Source organism: Falco naumanni, chromosome 17 (genome assembly GCF_017639655.2).
Source record: "Falco naumanni isolate bFalNau1 chromosome 17, bFalNau1.pat, whole genome shotgun sequence".
NCBI lineage: Eukaryota > Metazoa > Chordata > Aves > Falconiformes > Falconidae > Falco > Falco naumanni.
In genome coordinates this window covers 3,144,521-3,171,281 of record NC_054070.1, presented here as the reverse complement: position 1 = coordinate 3,171,281, position 26,761 = coordinate 3,144,521, and the positions used below count along the sequence as shown (strand labels likewise).

At 59.7% G+C, this 26,761-nt stretch overlaps 1 protein-coding gene across 5 annotated transcripts in view; it reads left to right on the top strand.

Moving 5' to 3' along the window:
- Positions 1-16,881: 16,881 nt before the first annotated feature.
- Positions 16,882-26,761, top strand: part of ATP2B4 (ATPase plasma membrane Ca2+ transporting 4) — a 50,865-nt gene continuing 40,985 nt past the window's right edge. For 4 of the 5 annotated variants that reach the window (XM_040616506.1, XM_040616512.1, XM_040616510.1 and 1 more), the window contains exon 1: positions 16,882-17,030. The gene's annotated coding sequence lies outside the window, so the exon portion shown is untranslated. Of the gene's footprint in view, positions 17,031-22,151; positions 22,319-26,761 lie in introns of those variants that run through there. The other variant, XM_040616507.1, reaches the window with a different exon arrangement.

Genomic DNA, 26,761 nt, shown 5'->3' with positions numbered 1-26,761 from the left:
GTGGTCCCTGTCACCATGGCCCTGGGCATCCAGAGCACGTGACGAGCATCCTCCGAGGGTCCAGCATGTTGCTGTTTTTCCTGCCTTTCCCAAACCTCCCCCAGGCAGGAGATGAGCGGGGATGTCCGTCCTCTCCTCGTAGACAGCTCAGACCCCTGCCCAGCCCGCCAGCTCTGCAGGACTGGCCCAGAGATGAGAGCAGTGGAAATCTTCACCTTGTCCAGCCTTGGGAGCAGGGGGAGTGATCCCCGCAGATCCCACTCCAAGCAAGCCTTGGGGCTGAGGACACACTGTGAGCCCAGAGCTCTGCTGCCAGGAGCAGCTCCATGGCCAAAGCAACAAATCCAAGGAGCGGGGGAAACCAGGCAGCAAATTTATGTTTGCAGCAAGATGTCAGAGCATTGCCTGACAATCTTCAGCTGGCTTGAGTGGCCTCTTGATCCCTGGGAGAGTTTTCAGGGGAATTAAAATGATTGCATTGGAACAGACTGCCCAGGGAGGTGGTGGAATCACCATCCCTGGAGGTGTTTAAAAAACACGTAGATGTGGTGCTGAGCGACATGTTTTAGTGATGGACTTGGCCATGCTGGGTTAACGGTTGGACCTGATGATCTCAAAGATCTTTTCCAACCTAAACGATTCTATGAATCAAAACATCCATCTATGAAACAAAAATCATCCATCATCCCTGGAGGGACAAGTGTCCACACCTTCGACCCTGGAGGTTTTTCCCCACACTGCGGGGTGGCAGGTCTCTGGCTGGCTCTGCCTGAGCTCCCCAGAGCATCCCCATCCCACGTGGCCGCACTGCCACAAGGAGAGCCTGGCGGCTCAGGACACTGCTGCCAGAGCTGCCTACACCTTGCTTGTACTTTGATGCTGAATAATTGAAAGCTCATGCAACAGCCACAAATATTTTATAGCTTGTTCATCAAAAATTTACCCTTGTTAAAGCCATCATTTTAGATGTCTGACAGGGCTGGAGAAAAGGCAGTGGGGAGGCATGGAGAGGGCAGCAAGGAAGAGATGCTCTGGCCAGAGGGAGCCATAAATTATGGTGAATTAGGGGATGCCATAGTCTGTGGGCAGCTGCTGGCCTGGGCAGGGGGCTGCCCCAGTGGTGGAGCCCTCCTTGCTGAGCACAGGGGTATCAAAAGGCATCTGAGCATGATGGTGCCACCATCTCATGCTTTCCCCTTCCATCTGTGCTTGTACAACAACCCCTGCCCCAGGGAGGGCATTGCATGAACTCAGCCACTTCCATTAATTCCCCATCCCTTGCTCCTGGCTCAAAGCCACCCCAGCACCCTCCGGGACCCGCCACGGTGCTGGATACATCCAGACGGCGCCTGTGGCTGGTGCCTGGGCTGGGTGCAGCCCCTTCCAGCGCTGGCACATCACGGCACAGAGCCAGCCCTGAGGGCAGACCAGCTGCCTGCACTCTGATCGCTTTTCTCCTTGGCTGCCAAGCAGGCAGTGGGGATGGTTTGGAGGCCTGGAGCCTCCACAGCCACCGGCAGTGATGGCAGAAAGAGATATAAAAGGCCGTCCTACTTAACAGGGTTTATGTAAGGAGGCGTCTCCATGGCAGGATGGGAAAACAGACGGGTATTGGAAGTGATGCTTTGAACACCGTCTTCACAGGGGCATCCCTGTTGATGGGTGATGTGGCACCTGAAACCCACTGTGGCACCTCGGGGTCCCAGCCACCCCCTGCTGTGTGTCCCCTGTATCCCTACTGCAGCCGGAGCAGTCCACGAGGGGATCCTCCAGCAGGTCAGCCAGCTCCTCCCCATCCCATCTGCTCTCCCAGAGCTTTCTCATCTCTAATTAACACTCCCATTAATTAATTTATGTAATGGCCTCTTTGCATTCAGCTTATGCAGGGCTGTGACCAGCAGGTCAGTCTTTGCTGCTGGATTCGGGGCTAGTGAGTGGAGGTGCTGCACTGACTGCAGGTGATGCATTGCTGGGGGGGGGGGGGATGCTTTGGGAGAATGGGGGCTGCGGGTGGGCTCTAGTCCTAAGCACCCTGCAAAGGGTGCCCAGCAGATACTGGGCTTCAGGATGCACCCACTGCCCCTTCCCCACCTGGCCCCCAGTGACCCGCTGGCATGGAGGCAAGCCAGGAGAGAGCGGCACCTCCGCCAGCAGCGTGTGGTGCCAGCAGGTTCGCTCCCCTTATGGAAAGGCATGTCGTGAGCCGGCTCGGGGATGTGTTTATTCCCGTCAGCCCTTGGCCGGTGGCAGGGAGCAGGATTAGTTGGTGAGGAGCGGGCACCTGCTGCCAAGTTCCCCCCAAGAGGTGTGTGGGGCTGGGCATGGGTGACCCTGTGCTACAGAAAATAGCTGGGGGGAGGGGGAAGGCTTTTTGCAGAGAGCTTTGATGGATGGGTGCTCTGTACCATCAGGGTCCATGCCTTGGCAGGGTGGGTGCCTTCCTCTGTCTTCCAGGGACCCGCTGTTCCTGGGAGGAGCACAGCTCCGCAACCACAGAGCCTGCAAATTAAAGTGAAGAAAAGGAAAGAGAAATGCCCGTAATCACAGGGCTCTGGGAGCAGAGGCTTTGGGAGACACACCAGATTTCCTTGCAGCTTGGCTCCTCCGACAGCCAGCGTGTCGGGGCACTGTCACCACTGAAGGCCAGGGGAGCAGCACGCGTCAGGAACGCTGGTAAGGCAGCAGGTGCAAGAGGATGATGCCCTGCAAAGGGGCAGGGGGCAGGTGCATGAGCATCAGCCCCAGCACGGAGCTCCACCGGAGACCCGGCACCGAGTCCCCAGTGCTGCCTTTGCTCGGGTGCAGGCTCTGCCAGCCCCCGGATCTTCCCACATGGGCTGCGGGGGATGCTCGGAAGTGCTGGGTCTAATTAAAAGCTGGCTGATGTGGCCGGCAGCCGCTGGTGGAAAAGCAGGTTAAAGTCCTGGTGGCCTCGGGGCTGGCTGAGGCACAGGGCCAGGGGAGGCAGCGGGCAGGCAGGGCTGCAGCAGCCCTGGTTCCCTCAGCCCCTCCGAGCCCGGCAGGAAAGCACAGCTGAGCCTGAATGCTTACCCATTATCATAATTAATTATTATTTATCAGGTGGCTCTCCTCCAGAGGTAGCACTGGTATGCACGCTCCTTGCACGCTGCCTCTGCCCATCCTTCTCCGCTCCATCCACAGGGCATCCACAGACCCAGCGCCCGCCGCCTTTCTGGCCATGTGCTTGTCTCCCTGTGCCTCCACATCCATCACTGCCTGCTTCTGCCTGTCTTGTGCCCAAACATCTTCATTATTGCCCGTTTTCCTCACGGCATCTATTTATCCATCTCACTCACCCCCCATCTGCCTGCCCAGGTGCTGGCTTAGTGCTGAAGGGGATGTTTAGGGGACGCTGCTTCCCTGTCTGAGTGCTCTCCTGAGCTTTCTCCAGGGTATCCTCATTGTCCTCAGCTGCCTCATCAGCTGCCAGATAGAAGCAGCAAACAACCATCCTTTGGGGCCCCCCTAAGGACTTGGTGATGGATGGCAGAGCCCATCTGCCCCTAGGTGGTCGGCTCAGCCCCATCCTGGCTCACGGTGGCTGGGAAGCACAGGGATATTGACGAGCTGCAGAGGGGAATACAGCTTGGTGGGGCTGGCCAGGCTCGGAGCTGCTACCTAATGTGGACATCTGTCCCCACGAAGAGCAGGGCCAAAGGCACTCAGGTCCTTGCCACAGAGCCCGTCACCCAGGGACTGGTCATCGGTCACTCAGCCTTGAGTCGAACCAGTCCCCAGGAGAGCTGGAACTGGTCGGCCGTCCTCAGCGTGAGTCACCCGAGCTTCCCCTGTCAACCAGCAACAAACAGCTATTCCTGCTTTAGAAGTTGCGTCCCAGTTTCTCTTGCTGTTTACATTCGTCTACCTTCAAGGGTTTGCTTTGCTCCATTTTTTTTAATGTAATCTCAGCAGCCATTAGCCCAGAATGCAGCTCAGCTCCTCTGTCACTCCTCCTTAACACGTCTTGTTTCCTAAACATCTTCAAGAAACTGTGGAGCTGCTTTGGTAGCAAAGGCACTCAGGTCTCCGGCCCCTCACCATGACTCTGCAGCGGTTGAGGGAGCATGGAGCTTGTGCATCACCAAAACAGCTTGATTATGGTAAAACTGCTAAAAAAGAGCCAAAACTGCATCCTCAGCCTGCTGGGAGCCTTCAGCTGCTGCTCCCCAGGCCCAGGGAACGGCCCTGCGGCTTTTTCACCTGCAAGCCGGTGATTTCCTGGGTGGTTTTGGGTGGAGGGGGGTTAATTTGTTTCCATGCAGATGGTATTAGGAGGGAAAATTTAATGCCAAGGCACAGAAACACTTTCACTTCCCTTAAAGCTAATAATAGCACCCAATGTTTTCAGGGGTGATGGCAGCCAACAGGCTTCCCGTGTCTTATGCACCCTGCGGTGCAGGAGGGGAGGGTGGCGGGGAGCTGGGGAAACTGAGGCACGGAAGACCTTAACCTGGTTTTAGGGGGAGGTTAGGAAAGGGTTTGCGCTCTTCTTATGCCCTGCCTGTGTCACCCTGCTGTCTCCGGTGAGGCTGGTGATGCCACGTGCCTGGGGACGTTCCCTGTCCTTGCCTGCTGCCGGGTCGCATGAGCTGACCCCAGTGACCCCCCAGGTCTGCCAAGCGCCCGAGGCAAGGGGAAAAGCCTGGGAGAAGTGAGGCTCCTGCAGCCTGGGCAGAGCGCTCTCCCGAAGGCTGGCTGATACCTGGAGATGACTCAGAACAGCTAACTCGGGGTAATCGCTTGGGAAGGATCGTTTCAGTCGCAGCTCCCCTCGGGGCTTGGATGCGGTGACAGAAGCAGGGCTGGGGTAAGCCGGGACACGGGCTCTGCGTCACGCTGGGTGCAGCTCCTTGGGCTGCAGCGACAGCCCCTGGGGCTGGCAGCACCCACGAGCATCATCTCTGCAGCAATCCCAGAGCCATGCAAAAAAAAAAAATATAAAAAACCCCACCCACAAAAAAACCCAAAACCAAGCCAAACCACTAAAAAAGACCCCAACCCCACTTGTCCCAAAGCCAGGCACTTTTGGCTGGAAACCACCAGCCTCCACTGTCCCCCGGCCAGGTACGGAGGCTTGACCACTGTTTTGACACTCTCTTAATTAGTCACGAACTGATTAACTACTCTGCCGCCTCCTTTTCCAAACATCATCTGTGATACCTGGTCACCAATGAATGATTCCAGCAATTAATTGCAGGGGTAAGTCCACTCCTAATTAAGAACAGATTTAGGGAAGGAGCACTAGGAGAGCTCTTTGGCTGTTGGTTGCCTCTAGTTGAGCACGGACTGGGGATTATAGTCTGTGGGGCTTTTTAATTAATAATTGAGAAGTTGATTAAGGCTGAGTTAGTGCACTGGAGGAAGTGGGCTGAGCAAGTCACGGGGCTGGAGATGCTGCTGCGGTTCGTGTCGGTGGTGTGGGCTGAGGAGCCAGGCTGGATCCAGCCTGGCTGGGAATCGTTCTGCTGCCAGAAAAGAAGGTGTGAAGGTGGCCGGGAGCTGCGGGGTGGCCAGGAGCTGCGGGGTGCCCGGCTCGGCAGGTCTGGCTCTGTCAGGGAGCTGGAGCAAGGCTCCCTGGCACCTGGGGGTGAGGCTGTTGCCAGCTGCTTTTCAGATGCCCAAAATGTGCTCAAGTGTCTGAATTTTCCATCGTGCTATCAGGCTGGTACCTGGTGGGGTAACAGGCCTGTCCCTTTTGGATGCTGAGGTGCTGGAAGCCTGCCTGGCCCTTTGGGCTGCTGCTTTTCTTCCTCTGAAGCTTGTGCTGCTGTTCCTGGCTCACCCAGACAAATCCCAGGGAAGAGGGATCCAGCTCCTTCCCCGCTCCCTGGCTATCCTTACGCTGCATCTCTGGAGCCTGTCTGCAGCAGAGCTGCACCCGGAGATGCTGGAGTCAGCCCCTGCCGTGCTGGTGGGCTGTGCTTTGTATCGTGCTGTGCCCAGGGCTGGCTCCCCTTCGCTGGGCCCCCCCCGATGGCCCGTGTTGGAGCTGGGCGCAAGGGAATGAGGCACCTGTTCTTGTGGGTCTCCCATGCTCAGAGCAAAACCACGCGAGTCCCCTGCTCGGAGGCAATAGCTCAATGCCAGAGATGATGCTCATCCTCTGAGGGCAGTCAGTTCAGGGCAGATGATGCTAAGAGACAGCTGGGGAAAATAAACCCAAACCACCCAAACAAACCCCCTGGAGAAGAAATGGCCAGAGACTCGGCAAGTTTCCATCAGCGCTGCAGAACGATCGGTCACTGGAAAAATCTTAGTGGGGAGCAAAAGGGAAGGAACCAGCTTCTGCTTTCTGATAGTGGTTCCTGCCACAGCCCCTGGAGCAGAAGGGTGTGTAAAGGAGCGAGTTAGTCATCACGGGCAGATATGCTGCCTGCACCACGGGCCTCTTCAGCTGCTGTGGAGCCTTTTCCCTTTAAAGGCATTGCCTGAATTACGCTACCGGCGAGGCTGCGCTTCGTCTGGCTCCATTGCCCAACTCTGCCGTGCCGTTCATCAGCTGGTAACGAACGACAAAAAGCATCTGATCTATCCACAAGCTGGATACTGTTCTCCTGGGCTGCTGGAGGGGGTCACCTCGGTCCTGCGGCTGCTTCGTCTCCTCTTGCTTTGCTCTAAGATTTGGGTTGAAAGCCATGTTTGCTATCCCTGCCCAGGTCCGCTTGGGGAGGAAAAAGCTGATGGCTGGTGCTGCAGGCAGGGATGGAAGCAGGAGGGGAGGATGAATGGGAGGAAGGATATTAGTCACAGAGGGACCAGGACAAAGGATAAGTGATGGGGCTGTGAGCTGGGCAGGGCTGGAGGGCTCAAGCCTTCCCAAGCCTCGGTGCACATGGGCATCTTTGCCTCCTCTCCCTGCTGCAGACACCCCCTTACCTTGTTTCCTCCTGTGGCTGGTTTGCACGGGGAGACCTGAGCCCACATGTGCTGCCATGGTGGACCCGAGGGACCGCATCAGTCCTTTTCCTCCTCCCCATCTGCTCGCAGTGTTGCCCACAGCTAATGACTGAACAGTCTATTCTTCAGACCCAGTGCCTGGGTAATGGTATCTGCAGCCAATTTCCAGCTTGGCAGAGCAGAACAATTTCTGTCGAGCTCAGTAAAGAGCGCAAAGGCTCCACTCCCCAAAGGTTACACTCCCGTGCAGGCAATTGCAGGCGCTTGGCTCGCGTCTTCCTCTGCAAACCATGGGCTTAGAGTATTTACAAATATGCGTACAAAGCTCCACGGCTGCCAGACCACACAGCACACAGCCCTGGCAAGTGCTGCACCAGTCAGCTGAGCACACAAGTGTCCTGGCCACAGGCTTGCATCCCTGCCTCTGGCCACCTGGCTTGGATATTTGCATCCTTAAACACAAATGCGCAGCAGCCCAGTCCTGCCGGGATGCATGCAGCTTCATCCCTTGTCCCGACTGCTGCGATATCCCCTTGGCCGGGGTACAACCGTGTGCTCGGGCTTAGGGAGGGATGCTCGCTCACCTTCCTGTCTCCACACGCTGTTGGCTTCCCCAGCGCATGTTGGTTTTTTCACTCTGCTCTAGACTCATGCATACGCATCCTTTACGCATGCGATGTGTCACGCATGACCTGGGTTCACCGTGAGCTGCCAGGGACACTGCTGCCTGGCGAGGCCAGCCCAGCCCTTGGCCTCTGTTAGCTAATTGCTCCTCGGGAGCCTGGGATGTGCCAGCCTTTGGGCCTCCCAGCATCACTCAGGGTGCTTTATCACCGCCTGTCATGTCCTACATGGAGCAAACTGGGGCTGGCAGAGAAAAAAGGGAAGGAAGAAAACGTATTGGTGCCACTGGAAATTAAGGGCAGGTTCACACATCACAGCTGAGGAGCGGATCAGCTGTCTCAGCAGTCAGCGGGGAAATAAGTTGCTGGCGTCACCACTGATGTGAGACACATGCACGTCTTGCAGAAGAGATACATCTGTGCCATATTTGCAGCACAAGCTAATCCAGCTCGTGTATTAGTATTAGGCATTGCAGTGTTAGGTTTGTTGGCATTGGGGATTTGAAGTGATTCCACAGCACCCTGCCCGCTGTCCAGTAGCAGTGAGGGGCAGAAAGTGCTGGTGGCCAGGAGGCTGGGTCTGGTTTAGGGGGAGCAGAGCCTTCAGCATCCTCGTGGCTTTGGGGACCCCAGCGTTATAGTTGCAGTGCTACCCCGACCATGCTGCTCGCTCACACGGGTGCCTGGGAATGGAGCTCGGCGTCAGGCGGGGACGGCTGGTCGGGATCCAGGCGAGGCGTTCAGAGCCTGACCATTGCCGGTGCCATGTGTCAGGGCAGTGCCTTGCCTGAAAAGCGGGTGGGAGGCTCCTGGCACCTTTCCAAATGAGGCAGGGATCTGCCTTTCCAAGTCTGGCGCGCCTGGACGCCGAGCCAGGGCTTGATGTCTGCAGGGCTGTAGAGAAAAGTTCTGCTCTTGATGGGAACGCACAAGACAGGGCCAGGGAAGGTGCCCTCACCCACAGAGTGGCTATCACCCAGCTCCCCCCAGCATGCCCCATCGGGTGTCCCGTGCCTTGTCTGCTTTCCATTTAATCTCCATCCTTTCTCCCAGCACATCAGAGACGGTCACGGCTCCAGCCAGCCCTGGCCCTGCTGCTGGCTCTCCTTCCTTCAGCGATTTGCAGATGCCGTGAGCTTCATCTCTCCCTGTCATGACTCATTTCTTTCTCACTGGGGCTTTAATTTTTAAAGAGGCACTCTTAGGCACAGAGGTTTTAATACCTGCAGAGGCTCCCAGCAGGTGCCGTTGAGTTTTTCCAATCAGTGTGGATGGGGATATGGGAGGAGAGATGGCTGGGGCTGGTGGCCCTCAGCAGCACTGCAGTCGCGCCCAGGACCACGCTGAGGGAGATACACAGTGGATGGCCACCAGGCTTGGACCTGGGAACGGGGGTCCCACGCTGCCTGTGGGATTGTCCCTCTGCTCAGCCCACAGACAAAGGAGGCAGAGAGGATGGGGATGTCCCCGCCGCCGCGGAGTGCCTGGGATGGCTGGGAAGCACTGAGAGCTGTGAGGGAAAGAGAAAACATTTTTGGCCTTGGGAGGGTTCTCCTGGTCCTGCCACGCTGCAGTTTCTGATAAGCCACAGCCTCCCGTGGCGTGGGGCAGCTGCAGGGACCGAGCGGTTTGTGGAGGGTGAGGAACGGATCCAGCTGCGCAAAGAGCCTCGACCTCCCCCAGCTCCAGCTCTGCTGATGCTCTGCTGATGCTCTCCTGGCTGCCTCGGGGCAAGCGTTTGCTCTCCAGCTGGAGACAGCGGGTGCTGTCCCCATCCAGGGTGACATTTGCTGGAGGGCTGGTTCCCTGCTGCCTTCCCACCAGGGTGAGGAGGGGCAGGGGCAGAGGGGGTTGATGGTGAGGGAGGGGATGAAGTGCAGCGAGCCCAGCACCCAGCCTGTTTGCCCCTCTCTGGATATCGGGGCTGCTGTTCGGATAGCGATGGGGGGGTTGCCAGCTGGTGTTTGCTCTGCCTGTTGCCTGTGTGAACGTCGGGGTGCGAGGTGCAGGGGTGCTATCCTGCTCCCCCGGGCTGCAGCGGCAGCCACAGCCTCTCCTGCACCCGGATCCCACCGGCAGCTGGGAGAAGCGTTTGCGGGGTGCAGCGTGCTGCGTGGCTCGGTTGGTGGCAGGTCACCCCCCTCCTGCAACCCTGGCGGGGAGGCAGGCTGTGCCCGAGCCCCCCGACCAGCCCCGGACCACCAGGGCCACGGGAGGCAGGACCCTGCACCAGACTCAGGCTGTAAAGCACAGCCCTGGCAAGGAGCATCTCCAGCCTCACCTGCTGGGTTTTTTGAGGCGGGGCGGGGGTGTCCCAGTAAATATTTGCACTCGTGTTTCCCAAGGAATCGACAGTGCCTGTCCCGGACCTGGTGTGCTGCCCACAGCACCCGGCAGAGGTAGGTGCCATCATTGCCAAGTCACATTTGCATCCTCCAGAGCAAACCCCAAACTGCCCATCCCCGGCACCCAGGGACCCTCCAGAGCTGCTTTGGCCGTGGGTGTTGGGCATGTGCTCCTCAAGAAAAGTTTCTCCTCCGTTTATGTGATTAATTCATCCCTCCCACCATGGACGCCCGCAATCGCATCTATATCCGTGGCTCCCCACTCCTCCTCGGCTGTAAAATATTTATAACCCCCCACATTAGGGCTCCTCTTCTTTCTCCTCGCCTTTTTTCTTCTTTTATGCCTTCCACCCGGGCTCCCCAGCTCTGCTGAGCCATGCCGCACCAGGAACCGCTTCATTTTAATATAACTCAGCGAGCAGAGAAGCTGTGAGGAATAATTTAGATTTTGCTCAGGGAATGCAATGCTTTTTTTAATTGCAGTCATCTGCAGCTTCTTAGCAATGTATTATTGATGGTTATTATTCAAATAAAACAGTCGTTTCTTTTTGTTTTCCTGTGGATGCCGTTGGCGGTGTTTATGGTTTTCTTTTCTCCCTCTTTCTCCATTTCGGGAAGTGGTCACCTTTTCATCTTTTACTTTTTCAACCCACCTCCACCAGCCCTCTCCCCAGCACGGTGGGTGTTTGCAGGGCCTGAGCTCACCCCACCTTTGCCCTGTGGCATCGACACCAACAAAATACCAGTGATGCCCCTTAATTATATATCCCCGGGGCCCAAGGAGCATCCTTAACTAAGGGTTAGGGGAGGCTTCGCCTTATGGCTAGTAGTGTGCTGGAGCCTGCCTTCGCGCAGAAGCACGTGGGAGTGGAGGAGGTGGATGTCTGCAGGCTCAGGGTGGCTTTGCTGGGGCACTGCCAGCCCTGCCAGGGCTCCACATGCAGCGCGGTGACCCGTGGCTGCTCTTCCCTGCTGCTTTGGGCTCCAAAAGTGGGGTTTTGGGGAGCAGCAGGGCAAATCAGACTAGAGGGAAGTCCCTTCCTCTCAGAGGGCTGCTCCTGATCCCACAGCATTACAGAGGGGCAGCAAGAAGGCACAAATGCCCCCTCCAGAAAGGGGCTTGCTGGGGTTAACCCTGTCTTTGTTGTGCTGTCCCCCATCCCTGCCACATCCTGGTACCACAGCCCCGTGTGGGGGCTGCAGCGTCGCCACACCAGGTACCACAGTGCCCAGGCTGGGTCCAACAGCATCTCCAGCCCTGGGGACTGGCCTCCGGCACAGCCTGGCTTTTCCCTGTCTCTGGAAGGCAGGCACTAAAGTAGGACTCGGGTGCTCCTCCGCCTCCCCAGCTCCGGGACTGACAGCTTGTGAGTGATGGGAGAGCGGCTCTCCCGCGCTGTCACTTCTCTCTCCTCTCTTCAGCACTACCCACCGCATTGTCACTCCTGGCAGCAGGGACTTTCCTCAGTCCCACTAAGGTCCCGGAGCTGTTACCGTGATGCAAACACCGAGTACAAGGTTCCTCCTTGATGTGAGGAATGAAACGAGGTCGGAACTGGAGGGAAAAATGTTCATTTTGAGAGGGAGCTGGGGATCTAGCTGTTGCCCTCCAACTTCCTCGGGAGGGGACCGGGGGTCCCCCAGATCTCAAGGTGGGGCACACGCATCACCCCAGCTGCTCTGGTGGGGTGCTCCATGGAGAAGGAAGCAGCCCCGCCATGCAATCAGCCCTGGTGAGGCTTCATCGCATCCCTGCGACATGGCATTCCTCCTCACCCTGCCCACAGTTGCTTGGGAAGAAGCAGCTCAGAGGCTCTTCCTCAGCTGTTGCAAATATTAGGGACTTAATAACAGGCGCTAATAGATTTAGAGCCTCTCATGGCTCCAGCTCCAAATGGGAACGTGTAGGGGTGGGGAAAGGAAAAGCACCGTCAGTCGCAGGGCTCCCAGGGAAAACGCAGCGTGGCTGTCAGCTCACCGGCAGTTTGGAGATGAATTCCTTAGGTGAGTGAACAATTTTGTCTCCTAATTACACCCATAAAGCAAAACTGGGCCCAAATCCCTCCTCTTCTCTTTTGCTTTTTAATTCCAGTCCCCCTCCCCAAATGAAGAGGCTGCTTAATTAGAAATTAACAGGGCTGTTAGAGTAATTGAGAGCAGAAGCAGACTAGGAGAAGTTGATTAGCAATAGCACGGCCGTGGGTTTATTAGCAACCCCACAGCTGTGGGACTTCCCTGGGGCTGTGAAGCCACGGGGAGCAAGGGGAAAGCTCAGAACCGAGCGAGGTGAAGCAGGCAAAAGGCAGAGAAGGGAACGGGGGGCTGTGACGGGACCCTTCCCACCAGCAGCACCAGCTCCGAGCCTGAGTCTGAGCCTTGCAAACCGGCACCTGTGGGTGCTGAAGCTCAGCAGCGCTCAGGGCTGAGAAGGGAGAGAAAAGGGGAAGAAGAAGCAGGAAAAAAAACCCCAAACCCCTCTAGCACCAGCCCCACGTGGCCGTGAGCATCGCCTGGGAGCATCTCGGCCAGCCCTACCTCCCCGCAGGGACCCTGTGGACCCCCTGCCCTGCCCCACGGGGGGGGACCTCGGAGCAGCGGGACCCCCTGGCAGCCCCTGGCATTTCCAACAAAGCCCCTCCCGCAGCAGCGATCGGGGGTTTATTTATCCCTGAGCACTGAAAGTCAAATCTCTGGCGCTCTCTCTCCCTATATTTAGCCCTTGAATGGAGAGAGATTTTACAGACGCCCGACTCTGCCTTGTGCTTAAGAGTCAGTCAGTGTTTCCATTAGAAACCCTGGGGGTCCAATCCTGCTCTCTGCTATCCGGCACCATGACAAAAATCTTCCCTGTTGATTCCAGTGGAGCGATGCTGGATTTATACCCACGGGGATGAGATCAGGATCTGGCCTCAGGTTTTGATGGGTTTGTAACTTGGCTGATACAACTTGGCTGATTCAATTCATTTTGGGCTAAAACTCCACCTACAAGTTCCTAGCCTGGGAGACATTAAAGGCAAATTATTACAAAGTTTCATACTGGTTTTAAAGGGAAATCATCAGTAAAGCCCGATTTTTACAGAAGAACCTGGTGGACTAATACTTTTTTTTGGTTGTTTTTGGGGTTTTTTAATTTTATGTTGCTGCTGGTGTCTTTTAAGACCAGACACCACTCAGGCCAGGGACGGCTGTCTGCTTTGGTTGCAAAGCACCCTGCAGAAAAGCATTTGGAAAAGAAAAGAGGTGCCAAAATACAGCTGAGGTTCCCATCACAGCGGGGCTCCCTGCAGGGTTTAGGTCCCTGATCCTGGGCTCTGATGCTGCTGGTCACTGTGGGAGCCTTTGCTCCTTCTCCGAAGCAGCAGCAATCGCCTGTGGGAAGGCATAGAAGGAAGATGCCTCCTGGGCTGGGCTGGGGCTTCTGCTCCTCTCCTGGCACTGCCCTGCCTGCCTGCAACGGGTGTCGAGGCAAAGTGTCAAGGAAGAGGGGAGAGCAGTGAGGAAAGGAGCTCTGGTCCGTGCATCCCACCTGTGGCCGGAGCTCGGAGCGTGATTCCTCCTGGCTGCATCCCACCTGTGGCTGGTGCTCGGAGCGTGATTCCTCGTGGCCGCATCCTGGCTGTGAGAGCTGATGCGCTCCCTGCAGCCGCGTGCTGGGTGCGGAGCTGGCCTGGCATGCGTGGCCGGAGCTCGCTCTGGGCAAACAAAAGAGAACAAATGAATATCCAGCCATCATCCAAGGCGAACGAGGAGGCCAAAGGCACAAGCACAAAGCAGTGGGGCAGCCCCGCAGAGACTTGCCAGCAGGATCCAGTGTCTCCCTCGGAGCTCGCCTGTGAGCGCCTGCCAAGAGCCAAACGAGAAGCAGCCTGTCCCTGCTGCCACCCCCGTGGGTGCCGCAGCCCGAGCCCCAGCTAATCCTGGGAGGTCCCTTCCTCGGGGCTGCCCGTGTGGGAGACGGTTAGGGAGCTTTGCTGGCTCGAGGCTTGCTTCCTTCTCCCCCTCCTCTGGGTGCAGGAGTGCGGAGCATCGCCTGTTTCCCCGGCAGAGCAGCGTGGGGACACCCCAGTCACCTCTCCAGGGATGGCAAAGCCTTGTCTTGTCCCAGGAGCAGGACCTGTGGCTGAGCGGGATGGAGGAGCGCTGGCACCAGCAAGCGCCGGAGGCATGATCCTGGGAAGCGGAGGCACACGGAGGGTCTCCACAGCAGGTTTAGATCAGCATCGCCCATGGGCCTGTATGACCCCAAAATAACCTACGGAGGAGCTTTCCACTTGCTCTGCCCCGCTTTGCTGTGGCGTGTGGGGACGCATCGGTGCGAGCAGGGTCCGGCAGCTCGCTCGGAGGCGATGCTCCTGCTCCCACTCCTGCTCCCGCTCTAGCCAGGCTTCTGACTTTTCCTCCATGTGCTTTTCCTTAAATGTAAAATGGAAGGGGCTTTCAGCCTCCGTGTTTATGGTTGCTCTCGCTGTAATGGAAACACACCAGGCAGGAGCTGCTAAGTACCAGCTCCGTAATTGCAGGCTGCCACTGGATGGGAAGCACGGTTTTCAAATGGATTTTGGCTAGTTCCTTCAACGGCAAGTGCCCGGGCTGTAAAATCCACCTTTTCCCATTTCAGCCCAAGCCTAAGGAGGCTGCAAATTCTCAGCATTTCTGAGAGACGAATTGCCCTGTTAACAACAGGTTCCCCAAGGCAGGAAGGCTGATTTCCTTTCAGGAGTCCAAATCCAGATGGTCAGAGATTCCTTCCAAGCTCAGAAAACCTGTTTTAAAAGGCCATTATGTCTCAATAGCAGTTTTGCATCCCGGCCCACTGGAAGCAGTGTCTGCCGTCTGTACCACCACCTATTTTCCAAGCAGTTTCGCAGTCACCTAGACCCGCTGTGGTCACTGCCATCTGGTTTTTATTTTGGTGGAGGGGGAGCCGGGCACCAGCTAAGAGCTGTATGTTTATTCCCACTTTCGGCAGTGGGCAAGCTGCAAAGACAAGAAACGGGAGATGCCTGAGCTTGCTTATTGACATAGGAGTTTCGCTCTTGTCATGAGAGCCTCCAGCCCTGGAGGTTTTAAGTGAAGAAGGAATAACCCTGTTTAACTCCCCAGGAAAATGCCAAGGACCCTCCAGCACTGAAGATGAGCGAGGAGTTACAGGCCCCTTCTCTCCCTCTTGCAGCAAAGTGCAGGAGCAGGTTGATGCCTCCTGCGCTGCAAACCACGGAAAGGATGCAGAGACTTTATCACGTCCAACACCGGCAGCTCAGAAGCCACTCAAGTATCTGCCTGTGCACCAGCACCGTACCTCCATCAGCTCACCCGAGCGGGCAGGTCTGCTCCCCGCAAGCCGAATGGAAGCGATTTTACCGACACACATTTTGGATAGCGGCTCCGCAAACACCGGGAAGCAGGAATTCCCCCGGCAAAGGGCTCCGTAAACACTGGGAAGGAGGAATTCCCCCAGCAAAGGGCCCAAAGCGATTGCTGGGGACTCCGCGCAGGGCTTGGCTCGCCCAGCGTAACCCGCCTCCTGCAGCACCACGTTGCCTTGGGACTGCTCAGGAATGCAAAATTATTGAGGTGCAGGCCCTCAAGGGGGGGAAAAAAAAACGTTACCAGCACTAATTAGGGCTTGTGCTTGCACAGATGTTCCACTGGTTTAACTTGAACCGGGTTGCGTGCCCAAACGTGGGGCTGCAGACGGGATTAACGCTGATTTAAGGTTGCCTACACCCAGCGTTGCTGCACTGATGCCGCGCTGTGCAGCGTTTCACACGCTTTTCCGTGCGTTTCCATGAAGATTTATCTGCTGCTCGCTTCTAAAAAAGGGTGGGGGTCGGATCCGCCTGGGCGAAAGGGCAGTGATTTGTGCTCCAGCCTCTGTAGCTCGTGGGGTGGGGGTACCCCTCCCAGGTGATGCTGTCACCCAAGGGCACGGGCGCTCCCAGGGGACCTCAGAGGACTGTGCCCCACAGTTTGCAGGGCTGGGCACACGCCAGCCCCTGGTGATCAACCACCGTGGCCACGAGCAACCCCCCCCCCTCCCGCCTATGAGGAACCCCAATATTTGCCACCGTTCACGGTGCGCTGGAGATTTGCCTTCCCCACACGTGGAGTGGGGAGGGCTTTGTGCATAGGGGTACCTCCACCTCTTGGGGTACCTGCACTGCCCTGGGGGGGTCCCCGCTGCTTGGGGGTGCGCGCAGCTCACTGCTGTGGGGAGGAACCCACACTGCCCAGGGGGGCACACGCCGCAGTGCCATGGGGAGGGTCCCATGCTGATCGAGAGGTGCCCGCACAGCCTGCCCGGGGGGTTCCCCACACTGTCTGGGGGTACACACACATTGCCCTACCTGGGGGGCTCCCACGCTGCCCAGGGGCACACACACAGTGCTGCCCAGGGGGTCTCCACACTGCCTGGGGGTGCACATATGGCCCTGCCCAGGGGGTCCCCATGTTGCCTGGGGGGTGCGCACACAGTGCTGCCTGGGGGGTCCCCACACTGCCCACAGGGGTCCCCATGTTGTGTGTGGGTGCACACACGGCCCTGCCCGGGGGGTCCTCATGTTGCCTGGGGGGGGTCCTCATGTTGCCGGGGGGTGCACACATGGCTCTGCCTGGGGGGTGCACACACAGTGCTGCCTGGGGGGTCCCCGTGTTGCCCGGGGGGTCTCCACACTGCCTGGGGGTGCACACATGGCCCTGCCCGGGGGGGGTCCGCACGTTGCTTGGGAGGTGCACACACAGTGCTGCCAGGGGGTCTCCCCACGCTGCTTGGGGGTGCGCACATGGTCCTGCCCGGGGGGTCCCAATATTGCCTGGGGGGCTCTCCACATTGCCCGGGGGGGTCTCCACACTGCCCGGGGGTGCACACACGGTTCTGCCCGGGGGGGGTGCACGCACTCCTCCCGCTCCCTCCCGTCCCCCTTAAGCAGCCGACGGGGCGGGCCGCCACCTTAAGAGAGCCCCTCCCCCGGCGGGTTGGGGCGAGCCCTCCTCGGCTGGGCTCCGCACGGCTCGGCACGGCACGGGTTGCCATGACAAGCATTTTCTCCCGCTAGCTCCGGGACCGCTCCTCCGCGCCCCCCCCGCATCCCATGGCCAGCCGCGGGGGCTCCGCCGCCAGCCGGGCGCCGAGGGGGCTGAGCCGGTGAGTGCGGGGGGGGGGGGGGGGGGAGCGGGTGGGAGTGGGGTGGGGGTCCCGTGGGTGCTTCTCGGATTTTGAGTGCATGGGGGGGGGAAGCACCGCTCCCACCGCCCCACCCGCGGGTGGGGCGGTGGGAGCGGTGCTTCCCCCCCCCCCCCCCAGTCCCTCCCAGTATGCAGCACTGGGGTGCTACACCTAGGTGCAGCAGGTGGGACTGGCGGGGGGGGGGGGTTGGCATGGCGTACCCCCACCCTGCTGCCGCTCACTGCAGCGGGATGGGATGCCCACAGTCCCTCCGCTTTTATCGGTGGGGGTCTGCCAGCCGTGCAACCCCTCCCCCCCCCCAGCATCTTGGGGGGTGGGGTGGGTGGGAAGCCTTTCCAGCCGTATCCTGCAACTTGTTGCCTGTCCTTGAGGGGGGGCGTGGGGGTCTCGGTCACGCGTGTTGTGGGGCAGCGTGGTGTGGCATTGCAGGGAGGCTGGGGGTGGGGGGGGCAGGATGCGGCCCCTGTGGGTCTGGCCGATGCCTCCATCCATCCCAGGCCACGCTGCAGCTTGGCACTGGTGCCGGAGGGAAGGGCAGAGGTAGCGCAGGCAGGCGGGGTGGGGGGTGGGGGGGGGGCCTTGCGGCAGCCCAAGGACAGAGAGGGGGAAGGTGCTGCGTGGGTGATTTTTCCCCCCCCCCCCCCCCATCCGTAGGGCAGGAGGGGGTGCTGCTCCCTGCAAGCAGCCGGGTGGGATGCGCCTGGAGTGGGGTACCCCGGGGAGGGAGGGATGGAGGGTGGGATCGTGGGGAGGGATGGAGGGTGGGATGGCAGAGCGCTGGCACCGCGGGGAGTGTGTCTGGGGAGGGGGGAGGGGGGCTGCCTGGTGTTTGCCCACGCCAGGACCAGGCACGTCCCCCTCCAGCCTGCACCAAACCCACAGCCAGGAGGAGTGGGTTGTGGGGTGGGGAAATTTAAAAAAAAAAAAATTAAAAAAGGGGGGGGGTTGGAAATAATAAACCCAGGCAGGCTGTGGCCCACATGGGCAGCAGGCAGGAGCCTCTTCCGCCTCCTGCCTCTGCCTCCAGCGCTCTCCCTGCATCCCAGCCCTGGCTCCCGAGCATCCGCTGCCTGGCGCTGGGGTCGTGCCCCTGGTGGGGACCCGGCGAGCCCCCGGCCGTTGCGGGGGTGCGGAGCTGGGTGGTCCCTCCCTGCTTGGCCAGAGGCAAGTGGAGATCTTGAGAGGGGAGGGAGTGGAGGAGGGACAATAGGTTATTGTGCTCTTATCTCTGGAGACCTGAGGTTGGGTGGGGGTTTGGATTGCAAATCTCAAACCAGTGCAGCCTGTTTCTGCCCGTGGACTGGCAGCCCGGCCAGGACCCAGGGTGGGGTGGGAGGTGAGTGCTCAAGAACTACCCAGGGGGTGTCCAGACCTGTCCTGAGGTTGGGGGGAGGCACTGTTCTGTGCCCCCACCCCAAATCGGCGCGATGCTTCTGCTGTCGGCTGCTCCGGCAGGCAGGGTCTGTGCCGGCTGCCTGCGCTTCGCCTGGCTCCAGACAGTGCCCTCAATCTTTCGCTTCCTTGAGCACTGAAACGCACCTAAATTATTTAATCATGAGCGAGAGAGAAGCTGACGCCCCCGTGCTCTGCCAGCCCCACCCCGCAGCGGCATGGGGTTCCCTTCCCAGCTCCGCCAGTGTCCTGCAGGCTGCACCCTTGGGTGACCCCCCTTAGGACATCCCACCCGTTCCCTTGGGATGGCGTGGGCTGGGTGGTGGGGTCAGGGGTGGCTGCTGGGCTCTCCCAGGCTGGATGGAGGGAGCTGGGTGGTCTTGGAGGCCTCCCAAAAACCTACGTGCCCTTCAGTTGCCCAAAGCCTGTTGGGAGCGTTGAGTCGGGTACGGGGGGTTTCTGCCCCGCGCCGAGGTGGGTGCTGCCCGGGCGCAGTGGAGCGGGTGCCCATGCCGGGACGGCACTACGGTGCCAGCATCGCTGGGCAGCACCCAGGGCTTCGAGGCACAGCTTCTCCATACCTCCCGCTTCCCTATACCCCCGGAGCCCGGCCCCTCGGGGTGCAGGCTGTCTCCTCGTCCCACCCTCGCCAGCGGCAGGGCTGTGGGTGCTGCCCTGGGAGCGGCTTCGTGCGAGGGGACGCGCAGGGACCTCCACAAAGCCTTGGCAGGAGCGGGGCTGGCTGGCATGGGGAGGTGGTGAGAGCGCTGCAGGTAGAGAGGCTTGAGAGCGCGAATTGGGGTGCTGGCTGGTGGGTTTTTTTCGGTTGAGATGGTGACGGAGAGAATCCCCTGCTCGCATGCCATGGGTCCAGCTCTCGCATCGCTCTGCGTGCCGAGGATCTCTTACCGTGCCGAGGATCTCTTACCGTTAGCGTGTGCTGCTGCCGGCTGGAGCGTCACCAAACCTTGCGCCCCACGAGCTGGGACCCACCGTGCTGGAGCCCCCCGGGGCAGCACCAGGCAGAGGCTGGGGCGAGGAGGGATGAACCGTGGGGTGGCACAGGTCTTTGGGCAGGGTGAGTAAGAGCAGGGAGGGACTGCTACTCCTCTCCACTATTGTTTTGCAGCAGAAAGCGCCGGGGTGGAGCTGTGCCTGGAGTTCCCCCTCTTCCCCAAGGCCTGCCTGTGCTGGGAGATGAGCCTGCTCCTTCCCTGCCTGCACCTCGCAGGGGCTGCGGGGTCCTTGCACGCTCTCTGCTCCTCTCTTGGGTTTGGGGTTTTTTTTCCCTTTTTTCCTTTTATTTTTTTTTTTTTTCCCCCAACACCCCTGCTAGGCCACAAGCGGACTTTGCCCGCAGTGGTTGCACATGCCTGTTGCAACAACACTGGCAGGAGCCCACAGGGGTCTGGGGGACGTGAGGAGCCTGGTGCTGAGCAGCAGCTCTGCAGCAGGGACTTGCTGCTGAGTCCTGTTTGCTGCTGCTCCCTGGGTCTGCTGCTCCCCGCAGCAGGGCCCGAGGAAGGGCTGGCTGCTGCTCTGGCTTCCTCCTCACCCAGGGCCCCTCCCCACTGGGGAAGGCTTCTCGGCTTGGCAAAGGAGCTGAAGGAAAACCTGCGTTAACCCCCCAGTGAGCCACGGGGTGGGGACCCCGCTTTGCCCGCAAGAGATGCGCTCGCTGTGCCAACGACCAGGTGTGGGGAGTGGGAGCCCGGGGAGGGATGCGATGATGCTCGGTGTGACCATGGCGATGGGATGCAGATCCTTAGATGGGGAGCTGGCCGCTGCGGCACCAAGAGGTGCCGCGTCCTTGGTGTTCCCCAAATCCTGAGTCTCGCTGGGGACTTCTGGAAGTGGATCCAGGCAGGGTGAGGGATGTTGTCTGATGCCTGTTGGCTGCCTGGAGCCCTCCTGGTCAGGGTGGATGGAGGCAGCGATGTCCTTTCTGTCGTACAGGTGGAGATCTGGTGCGCAGAGGAAATAAATCGGTGTGGGTGAGCTGAGAATTTGAACGTGTCGCGCTTGGCCTTGTTCTGTGCCTGGAAGGGCGTAAGGACCCGTTCCGTGGGGATGCTCCTGGGGGAAGCAGCTTGGATGGGGAGAAGGGCAGCAGCCTCCCTGTTCTCAAAACCGGTGAATGCAAAGGCCTCCTGCCATGAGCAGTGACCAGCTGGAGAAGAGGGGCAGGGAGGTGACAGCACTCTGCCCAGTGGTGGCCAGCCCAGAGCCTCCCCGCTGGGTTTCCCAGTGACACTGAGACAAGGACCGTGTTTTGGGGTGCGGGTCCAGCCTTGGGGTCCCTCGGTGCAGCCGGCCGTGGGAGCCACGTTCCCTGCCACCTCCTGCCAGCGCTTTCTGAGGCCGAACTAATGAAACATCTGACTTTGATGTTTTAATTAGTTGCTTTTGGCTTTAATGCAGAGGGATAATAGAGTTTCCATGGACTTATAAAACCTGCCCCTCTATTTGTTCATTAGAAAAAGGAAAGGGGGAAAAAAAAAAAAAAGGCAAGCTAACCGTGGATAGAGAAAGGAAGAAAGCAAATGCTTGAGACGTGCGGAGCACATGACAACCCGCTGGCGTGTCACCCACCTGGATGGTGACTCTTTTAAGGCAGTAATTAAGTGACTTAGATCCTGGGAGAGCTCTCTGTGAGTAACAGATGGGTTCGGTGTCCTCCTGCATTTGTGAGCTTCTGGGAGGGGTCTCGGATTTAAACGTGGGAAGCTGACGCGGAGTGATGTGCCCCTGGGGGGTCAGGAATTGGGGCCATGAGAGTCCTGGCCAGGAGCATCCCTCTGCCAGCATCTCCTCGGCAGCAGAGCGAGGGGCTGGCCCCGCTCTCGAGGGTGTGGACAGGCCACCACTGCCCTGGCAGATGGAGAGGGATGTGGGGACCCTGGCGCAGGCGTGAGGGGGGATGCAGAGTGCTCCCAGGCTGGCTCCCTGGGGTGTCTGTGCTTCTGCATCACCGCATCCAGTACGGACCTGGGGGGGGGGGCAGGCTGGGGAGGGGGCCCCGCACAGCTGTGACGCTGGCCCTGTGTACGGTCCTCTGCCAAAATCCTGCAGCTAACTCACGTCGGAGCAAGGGAAGGGGCATGGGAAGGATCAACCCGCTGGGCAGTGCCAAGGGCTGGAGAACTCCTCGTCCCAGCACGCCCTTCCCTCCCCACAGCATGAGGGTCTGCAGCGAGTCTGGGGGGGACACACCAGTCCCCTAATGCAGGGAGTGGGTCAGTCCCCCGTCCCTCTCCCCCGCTGTGGGCACCCCAGCTGGGAAACTGCGGGTCCCCAGTGTGGGGACTCCTCGCCAGGGCGGCAGAAGCCAAGTCGAAGGTTTGGCCAGTTGTCCGTGGTTTATGCTGATGGGGAAACTTTTGCTTCTACGCTTCCATGGCAGGGATGAGTCGGCAGCTGGGCTGAGCCGAGGCGGCGACAGCCAAAGGAGCCGAGCACTGCTGCAGCCGCCGGGGTGCCGGGGGCGCGTCTCCGTCCCCCCCTTTTTCTATTTGAAGCGATATCCCTATTTCCCCCCTGCTAAAGCAGCTGGGGTCCGCAGGGAGCAGCGAGCTGCTGGTGTGGCTGGGCAGAGCCAGCGCGTAGGAGTCCCTACCCGGAAGAGTTTGTCCAGCGGGGACGGGGAGGGAGGAATCCGATCCCTCCTTTTCCCAGGCTGGGATCCCAGCGCACTTCGCTTTCCGTCGCCCTGGACGCTTCCCTGCTCCTGAGCCCCCCTGCGAGGGTCTGGCCCCCTGCTCCGTCCCCGCTGGTGGGAGAGGACCCCGCATCGCCCATCCTGCAGTGACTGCACCGCCACGACGGTGACATCTCTTTGTCTCAGGCACGGAAAGGTCAGCTCTGCCGAACTCGCCGCGCTCCGTTAGGGAGCTGTAAATAATCTGGATCCTTTGGCCGTGGGGCCGCGGCAGCCGCCAGCTCCTGGGCTGATCCCAGCATCCTCCTCCTCCTCTCTGGGCAGAGAAAGGATCGATGCCGGGAGGGATCGGGCTGGTCCTGGGGGGCAGCGGGGTGGGCTGAGGCCTGAGGCACTCGCTGCAGCAGTGGCAGCAGTATGAGCAGCGCGCCCTGTGCCAAGGGCAAGAGCTGAGAGAGCTGCTCACAGGCTTCTGCCTTCCCAAGGCTAAAAATAAGCTGCTGGCCTTCGTGGTGCTGCGTCTGCTCCCACCGGGGGGGCCGGGGGTGGGCGGGGGGCGAAGCTGGGTGGGTGGCAGGGGGGCTCAGCCCTGCCCCACGGTTGTGGGACCTGCCTGGGACTTGACGTGACCTTTGCTCTTTGAGCATCGGATCCAGTGATCAGATTTTCAGGTCCGGGCTCAGATTTCGGACAGAAGGTGTCTGATTTTCAGCCTCGTTTCCCAAGATGCTAATTAAGGACCCTGCTGCAGCAGCTAGAGCTTTACTGTCCCTTCTCCACCCCTCGCTTGCCCGGGAGGTGCCCATCGCCCTGGCCAGCCCCATGGCGTGCCCTCGGCTTTTCTCTTCTCGCCCTTTGCTCCTGCTCGGAAATGCTGATGCTTCGTCTCTCTTGGCTTCAGCCCTCCCAGAGGCTTAGTGCCACGGCATCGCGACGTTCCGGCTCTTCATCTCTCTTCCCACCTTCTCACCAGCTACTTAAAAGTAACCCTGGCTTGCTCGAGCGCTCGGCTGCGGCAGACCTGGGGCTGCATGGATGCTTTTTAACCACCACTGGGAAAGCTGCTTTCTTGCTCGTGACACCTCGCAGGCTGTCGCTGCAGGGACATGAGGACGAGTAAGATGGTTCAGTCCTCGAGCATCTTCCCGTCTCCTGCCCTTTCCGCAGGGGCTGAAGCCCCCGCCACCTTGTTGGCTCTGCAGGCTGAGCCGAGCCGTTTCTCAGGGCAGGAGGATGGCTCCTGGCGGGATCTGCTGGCTGTGCAGTTCAGGGCAGGGTGTCTCGGTGGCTGTGTGAGGCTCCCACATCAGCGCGGCACCTGTACAGCCCACCTGCTGGTCCCCTGCGCCGGGAGAGCCGCCTCGGCGCCGGCTGCGTACAAACCCTGCCGTGACATATCGCTGCAGCTGGCAGCCGGCAGCGTGCGGTGCCGAGCATCCCGGGGGTTCCCAGCCCGGTGTGCTGCACGCTCCGGGGGGGTTGTGCTGGCGCTGGGCTCTCCCATGGGCATGTGGCCGTGCCGGGAGCGGGGATCCAGCATGGCCTCTGCGATGGAGACAGCCTGGGGGTGACCCAGGCTGGGAGGGAGGTCATGCTCCAGCGTGAACCTGAGTTAAATATTATTCCTGCCTCTGGAGCGGGGAGAGGTTGGTGCAAGGAGGGGGGACTGCGGGGCAATGAGGGCGGGCTGGCTTTGTGGCTCTGCTGGAGGTTGTTGGGTGATGCCAGGCTGGCGGCGGAGGAGCGTGAGCCGCGGGTGGGATGGGCTGCCAGGCTGTAGCAAGGCTTGAATTGTGCCTCACGAGGGTCGCACGGCTTGTGACAGCCCCGCTGCTGCAGAGCAGGAGGAAAGCTGTAATAACAACCCGCCTCTCCGCATTACTCAGTGCAGGGGATTTATCCCGTGTGCGGGCAGAGCTGGCAGGGAGGCCTGGCTGCGTTTGCCTGGGGACGCTGGGGGAAGCGGGGGTGAATCAGCTGCAGGGAGCCGGGACCAGAAACTTGGCTTGGCTGTGGAGAAGCTGAAAGCAGGGCTGAGCTTTCCTGGGTGTCCTGGTGCAGACGTGGCTGTGAGTCACCGCATCCTGCCTGGGAAAGTGCGGGGACCCAAAACTTTCAGCGGAGCAGCTGTGCAGGGTGCTGGTGGTGCCAGGGATGGATCCCTGAAGGATCCTTCTCGACCCACCCGCTGCCCCATGGGAGCAGGGCTGTGCCCATCGCCCAGGAATGTGTCTGTGGAGCCGGGGGGACCCTCCCCACAGCCAGAAACCCCCGTGTCCTGGCTGGAGCTGTGAAAGTGTGAAGCTCCACAGCCTGCATTTTCCAGTGTGACTAGTGCCGGCTATTTTTAGTTGTCCACATTAAGCTTGCCTAAATGATGTCTTTTGAGGTTTATTTGAGGGAGGAGGCCTGAAGTGGTGTTATTTCCCAAGTGACGAATCGCTCTTAAATCTGACCCCAAGTGGACTGTCCAAAAAAGAAGGGAAGGACCAAAACAGCTGACTGTGTTTGGGCAGCGTTTCCTCCCCGGAGAGCTGCAGGGCACCTGAGGGTGTTTCCCGAGCGAGGAGGAGATCTCCCGGGGAAGGAGAAAGCAAACAGCCAAGACCCACTCGCCTCCCCACGGAGGGGGGGAAAGCCAGCTGTATAACCTCATCCCACTACCTGCTTCAGCATCCCCAGGGATACGCTGTGCCCCCGGGAGCTGGCCTTGCAAGCACCCGTCTGCTCTGCGGAGTATTAAATCCGCAGGCTGCTCTTCCCAGGGGCAGCTTGAATTACTCGGCGTGTGCTGGGTGCCAAATGCAGCCGATCGCGGCTCCCGGAGGAGACGGCTGCTTTGCCAGCTGGGGGAGGAGGCTGGAGCCATAGGTTGCTCAGTAGGTGCCTGTTTGGGGGGAGGCTCAGCCGGGGGCAATGAAGAGGTGGCTGGTTTGGTACCCAGCAGACACTCAAGGGCTGGATGCAGCTGGTCCCCTGGGTGCAGCAATGGCCCAGGCTCTGGTGAGCCAAAATCCTTCTGCAATGTGCTCCGGCTCCATATCCACTGCTAAATTCTGTTGTGCTAACTCCTGACCTGCTGCCTTTCATCCCTTTCTATTCGTTGCTTCCCTTCTTAGCATTGTTTTCCCACTCTTTCCATCTCTCTCCGTCTGTGCCTGCCATCTGCGGACGTGCTCATCTTCTGTGCGCCTGGTTTTGCCTCACTGGGCACCAGCTTGGGCATCCCGCACCGCCTTAGCCAGGGCTCGGTGTGGGAATGACCCTTCATCCTCCTTCCCGTCCCTTCCCCGCAGTGTCTGGGTGTTTCTCTGCAGGGCAGCAGCCGGGGGATCCTCTCACTCCTGCAGTTGAACGTGAAATGCATCAAATCCTTGCAAGATGTTGCAGATGGTGCTTCTGCAGCACTGGGGGGATTTGTGCTGTGTGCAGGTGTCCTCCGCTCTCTGTGGGCAGATGCAGCCTGGAGCGAGGAGGCTGGAGGTGTTTCCTGCCCTGCCTGGCACTTCCATTCAGGGGACTGTCCCTTTTCCCTTTGGAAAGGACAATGATGGATCCTCCCTTCCTCCTCCCGCTCCTCCGGACGCAGCTGCCTGTGCAGACTGGCCTCGCTGTTTCTCTGCTCCCGAGACCTTGCTGTGCTCCGTCCCCGCTGGAGGTGATCAGTTTGGGCAGAGCATCCCCAGGAAGGGACCCAGAAAAGCAGGCAGAGAGGGGAGGGGCTTCCCTGAATCTCAGCCTCCTCAGACCCTGTCTGGCTGCGTCCCCCCCGAGGGGCTGCATGGGAGCAGGGTGCTCCCTGGGCAGAACAAGCCCAGTTGGTGCTGGGGGACCCCAAACAGTGCTGGGGGACCCCCAACCAAGCAGTGAGACTTGCTTTTTTGCATTCCCAATGCCCTGGTTGTGCAAACTCACCTGCTCCTGACCCTTGGGGTCAGAGGATGGTGCAAGAGGATGATGAAGGACCCTGCTATTGCAGGCGGCTGGGAAGATGTGGGGGCAGAGAAGAGGAGCCAGAGCCTTGGGAGCGGAGGGGTTTACAGCATGCTGAGTGATCCTGGGTAGGATGCTTGGGCCAGGAGGAAGAGGGGGAATCCTGTCCATGCAGAGCCCCAGGCACTAGGTGGGGTTTCCATTTTTCCCAGCTGGTCCAGGCAGCGCATCCCGCAGCCACAGGCCAGCACGTCTACCTCCTGTTACCCGGGTACCAGCTGGGTGCTGGGTGTCAGTGGGGAGCTGCCAGGAGCTGGGTCGCGATGCCGGCCACTCGCTTTGTTCCTTGCAGATCACTGTGCCTCGTCTGCCTGCCCGCCACGCTGCTTACTGCCAAAGAAACGCCCCTAACACCCGGATTGCGGTGGTAATCTCTGCCCTATCGCTGCTAAAGCTGCTATTATCCCCAGATTAGCGCTGGTGCTTAGATACCCACCTGTATAAATGCTGGTGATAGGCAGGAACTGTTTTAAAGCCTCCCACAGCTCCTGCGCCTCCAGGTCCGGCCAGCACAAAGTGGCTGGTGTCCGGCAGTCACCTCGGGTGACCCCGGGGCTGTGCCGCGCTCGGCCGTGCCATGCGGGGCTGGTTTGTTCCTTTTTGCTTGGAGGCTGGGCAGAGGTGGCAGGGCTCAGGCTGGCCCTGC